The sequence below is a fragment of the Bufo bufo genome, chromosome 2, assembly GCF_905171765.1.
Source record: "Bufo bufo chromosome 2, aBufBuf1.1, whole genome shotgun sequence".
NCBI classification, from domain to species: Eukaryota; Metazoa; Chordata; class Amphibia; order Anura; family Bufonidae; genus Bufo; species Bufo bufo.
Genome location: NC_053390.1, coordinates 770,672,337 through 770,678,336, shown reverse-complemented (window position 1 = coordinate 770,678,336; position 6,000 = coordinate 770,672,337).

Genomic DNA, 6,000 nt, shown 5'->3' with positions numbered 1-6,000 from the left:
AGTTTTGAAGACGCCAACAGGCTCAGGATCAGTGCTGTGGGCAGAGGGCAGCTGGGCTCAGGGCTGGAAGTGGGCACCGCTCTGCAGTTCAGGAGACCTATAAGACGCACATAGGTTTTAGAGGGTGACAATAGGAAAGAAAAAAAAATTTCATTACACCTCAAGTCAGACCACCAATCAGACCCCCAATGTTAATCAGACATCAGCTGACAGCCCCAATCAGACCCCCAATGTAAATAAGACCCCAATAAGACCTCAAATCAGACCTAAGCTCAGACCCCAATGTAAATTACCCCCAATCAGACCTCAGATGAGAGCCCCATGCCTCTCATCAGCCCCCATTACCAGCTCTTATGCCTCTCATCAGCCCCCATTATGTGCCTCTCAGCCCCCATTATGCGCCTCTCAGCCCCCAGATTATGTGCTCCTCAGAGTAGATATGCCCAGATATGTCTTCACAGCATAGACGATTGCCTTCAGATGATACGAGATGTGCAGCACCTGAAACTACGGATACTGGAAGCCTGTGCTAGCATTTCTCCTGCGGTGTTGCTATCAGTGTGTGAAGAGTGGGAGAAAAGGGTTGCATTGACAATCCAACACAATGGGCAGCACATTGAACACATTTTATAAGTGGTCAGAAACTTGTAAATAACTCATGAAAGAATAAAGTTACGTTAAAACCAAGCACACCATTGTTTTTCTTGTAAAATTCCCAATAAGTTTGATGTGTCAAATGACCCTCTTCCTATTGAAAAAACAAAAGTTGGATTCAAAATTGCTGACTTCAAAATGGCCGCCATGGTCACCACCCATCTTGAAAAGTTTCCCCCCTCACATATACTAATGTGCCACAAGCAGGAAGTTAATATCACCAACCATTCCCATTTTATTAAGGTGTATCCATATAAATGGCCCACCCTGTATATTGCCTCCACTCTAGTGTGCATGCTGCATTTTTAAAATGTGCATGTATCTTATTCTCCATCTGAGTTGACTGCAGATAAAAATTAGAGTTGTATGATGGACAGAAAAAAAGCATCAGTATCTGACTGCACGTGTCTATGGGGTACTGCCCCAGTCCCTACTGTATTTACCCCGGTGGATCACACAAGGTAATGGAGAGGAGAGCATGACGTCTCCAGAGATGTAAAAAATATATATATTTTTACGGTTGAGTCCTATCAGTGTCAAATCTAAATAGCCAGTGATACCATTGAAACTATGTTGAAGTCTCCGCCAGCTTTATTAAAGAAAAATATTTCACTTGCCTTCAGTTGGATGAAGTTACTTTTCTATACGGGAATCAAATCTTTACCCGAGTTGAAGGATGACCATTGCGAAATTCTGGCAAGTCTGTCTGAAAACAGTCCTGTTTGTGTTTTTAGGAGCCGTGTAACAGTGAGATTTCTCTTCTGGTTAATGTGGAGCTTTGTAGGATATAACACATACTAAGTGTTACATTTTTGTGAAGAGCCCACTGTCTTCCACTTCCAAATGTCCTAGATTTTCCGTGCTAGACAGCCGGATACAATTCCCAATCCTCATCAGGAGTATACAAGATTAACACAGACCTTCTAACAATCCTGCTTTTCCTTGGACTCAAGGAGGTGAGTATTTTGCACATCTATGTAACAAGGGATGTTTCTCTAAATATTGGGGGTGTTCTAGTTGGGCAGGGCTTAAAATATCCTGTAATATCAGGTTCAAATAGGCGGTATGCACGTTTTTGTTGAGCTGTGCCGCCAAACACATGCTGAGGATACAGAAAATCTCATTAATATCTATCGACAGTAAGCAAACAGTTCCTAGACCCCAACCTCAACAGTTCAGGAGATTTGGTGGATCTGACCTCTAGGACCCCCTACCGATCCTGAGAATGAAGTTTCATGAATTTTCATGAAAAGAAGGTGGGAGCGCCACTGTGCATGGAAAACCGTAAAGTGGATGCAGATCTAAAACCATTTCATTCTCAGGATCGGTGGGGGGGTCCTAGAGTTGTCCTAAACATCTCTTTATGCCTTGGACATTAAGCAAATATCTTCTGGTAGTTTCTACTTAAAGAGGTATTCCGGCTGTGAGAAGTCATTCCCTAACCAGAGGAGGTGGGACCGCTGCTAAGGGGGCCCCCTAAAATGAATGGAGCGGCGTGTCGGGTAGGAGCACTGCCACTCCTTCTGCTACATTCATCTAGACAGAATACCACTTTAAGGGGCAAATCTGTCACCAACTTTTTATTTCAAGGGATCAATTCAAATATAAAATTCAACTATACAGGATATATACGTAGAGTCAACATATCTAGTTCCCACTGGTACCCCCATGCTTCCTCTGTTCTGCTCCCATGTCAGATTCCTTTCAAGATGGCTGCCACCGTTTCAGGTTTTCTCATGCAGAGTGCTGCATACACCCCCCCCCCCCTTACTGTCCTCAGATAGACATTTTGCCTATGACTTAGACTTTCTAACGCCATTAACTGAACCATCAACCCAATTACTACCCTAGACTACCATGGATATCCATATTAACCCCTTTGCTACCCTAGACCACCAGGAATATTACCATTAACACCTTTACTACCCTAAGTTATGATGTTCATTGCCATTAACTCCTCCACCATCGTACCCTACCATGGTTACTTCTCACAACTCCACCACCCTACCGACACTTGTGTTCCTTCACTGTGACCCCCGCCAATCATCGGTCCCATCAGTCTCTAGTGAGGTATAAAATGTCTACATACATACACAGCTTTTGGTCTGTGGCATTTGTATCTAGAGAAGCACACTGTACATATGGAACTTTTTCTGGTGATTTTCTCCACAGGCGTATCGATAAAACTTCATAAACACCATGAAAAATGCCTGTTCAAAAAACATTTTTAAAAACCGTAAAAATGGTATTAAAACCCCTTGAATGAGTGAACATTTTTATATGCATTTTAAAATGAATGCAAAGCAGGCCAAAAATCAGTTGTAGAATGGCAAATTCAGCTCTGCTAGAATAATAACTAGTAGAATAGACGGGGTGGGGGGTGTTGAGGGTTAGGGGGAATAGGCTCCACAGTACATACAGGGGTGTTACTGTATATATAATCTGTTTCTACACCAAGCAGTGCAGAGCGGCAGCACTAGTGCAGCCCACGCACATTCCTCCACACTTAAGAGTGAGCCTTGTTTCCTATTACATTATTATTTTTATGCCTCTGAAGAAATCTCAAGTATTAGTCTTTGCACTTTCCAACTAAAAAGTGTGACTTTCAGCTGAGGGTTGTGTCAACATATGAACAGTCCAGACAGACTGTGAATTACACAGTGCGGCACAGACATGTATCGCCCCTCGACAGAGCAAAAATGACATACGGTACTACATGCGGCGCGTATATGCAGATGTCCGGCGTGTTGAATTGTAAAGCGCTGCGGAATGTGGTGGCACTATATAAATAAAGATAATTATTATTGTTTTTATTATTGTTGTTGTTATTTACACTATAATGTTAGCATCATTGTAATATATTGCTGTGATAACACTACAGGGTATTAGATGGTAACTGTTATTATAGTTGTAGTGTTGGTGTTTTATGTTTGTGGTATACCAGTAAGTTTATATCTTCTCTATCAGTAGTAGAAATGCACTACCAAAATAGATACCGTAACCATCAATTGAATACACATTAAAGTGCTAAACTAGCCTATGGCAATAAATATAAATAGACAACCTACATAGAAAATGCCAGACCGCTGGTACTGAATTATGTCCTTTATTACAAAATCACATTATACAACATACATGATTAAAAGAATCAGTGCAGGAGATAAAAGCAACATCACTGGAGGAGACATACATGAAACGGAGTCCCTATCATAGAAAAATGTACAGAAGACATGGTCATGCATAAGGAAAATCATACATGATGAGAAAAGGGACATTTACCCGTGCAAAGAGTTTCCTCCAGGATGGCGCCAACCCCAACGCGCGTTTCGGCGTACCTTCGTCTGGGGGTCAGTAGTAGAAATGATAGTAGTAGTAATACAAGCACATTGGTCCATATGTGTCTAAGGCTCGTTCTGTGCTATTTCACCTGATAAAACGCCAGGCTCCATGATGGACCAACTTATAGTCCGATTTTTCTAGTTTCCATCATGTGACAGATCCTGCGCTGCCGTTTTTCTCGAAACGGAACAGAAATATGGAACAAAAATAGGATAGAAAATAACATTGAATACTGTCTTTCCATTTTATGTTTTTTTTTTGCAGTTTGTTTTACAACAAATTTATAAAATATAGCAATGACCCAAACTGAGGCCTCTTTCACATGTCAGTGAATCATGGACCACTCATCCATCCATTGACTTAAACCCCTGCCGGACCTCCGCCGGACCTGTACGCTGGTAGTCAGGTCTAAACATAGAGCCCATGCAGAAGCTGGGTGGGCGCCATAACCATCAGATATCTGCTGTTTTACACAGCAGACACCAGGAGGAAATGTCTGTGATCGGCGATAATGCTAATCGTAGACATTTATCCCCTCAGATTCATTTAACCCCTCAAACATTTAATCATAGACATTTAACCCCTCAGATTCCACGATCAATTGCAACCATGACATCTGAGAAGGCTTTTCCCAGGAGAGCTGCACTCCTGGGGCTTGATCGGCTCCCATGCTCTCAAATCAGGGATGGCATTTGGTTGCTGTGGCAGCCTCGGACCCTCTGAAAGACCTGAGGCCTGCCACAGAGATGTTCCTATGGAGAATGATAATTCATTGCGGTCCATGGGAGAAGCAATCATGGTCGCAGTGGGAAAAAAGTCAAAGAAAAAAAAGTTTTCAAAAATATAAAACTTTTTTTTATAAAATTCAATTAACTGTTTCACCATATTAAAAATTTAAATAAATCAACAATTAACAACAAAGATTATTAGTATATCCACCTCCCAAAATGCCCATACTATTTAAATATAAACATATTTTTCCTGTACAGTGAACTCCTTGCCAGAAAAAAATCAAAATGGCTTAATTTCCCAAAAATATTGAATAAAAAGTGATCGAAAAGTCATACAATCTCCAGAATGGTATCAATAAAAACTAAAGATTGCCCCGCAAAAAATGAGCCCTCACACGGCTTCATAGACATATAAAAATGTTATGGGGTCAGAATATGGCAACGCAAAGAAAAGATTGTTTCCAAAGAAAAAGTATACAAATGTGGCATCGTTGTAATCAGTATGACCCGGAGAATGAAGGAAACAGGTCAGTTTTACTGCATAGGGAACTCCGTAAAAACAAAACCCATAAAACTTTGATGGAATTGCTTTTTTTTCCAATTACACATCTTTTGGAATTTTTTCCAGCTTTCCACTACATTGCATGCATTGTATGGTGACATTAGAAAGTGCAGTGTGTCCTGCAAAAAACAAGCCCTCATACGGCTATGTGAAAAGTAAAAAAAAGGTATGGCTCCGGGAAGGCAAGGAGTAAGGCTGGGTTCACACGGGCGTTGCGGGAAAATGTGCGGGTGCGTTGCGGGAACACCCGCGATTTTTCTGCGCAAATGCAAAACATTGTAATGCGTTTTGCACTCGCGTGAGAAAAATCGCGCATGTTTGGTACCCAAACCCGAACTTCTTCACAGAAGTTCGGGCTTGGGATCGGTGTTCTGTAGATTGTATTATTTCCCCTTATAACATGGTTATAAGGGAAAATAATAGCATTCTGAATACAGAATGCATAGTAAAATAGCGCTGGAGGGGTTAAAAAAATAAATAAATAATTTAACTCACCTTAGTCCACTTGATCGCGTAGCCCAGCATCTCCTTCTGTCTCCTTTGCTGAACAGGACCTGTGGTGAGCATTCATTACAGGTAAAGGACCTTTGGTGACGTCATTCCGGTCATCACATGATCCATCACCATGGTAAAAGATCATGTGATGGATCTTTATGGACATGTAAATGAGGCCTAACAGCCTCAAAAATGTTTCCATAGACCAACCTTAGAGGT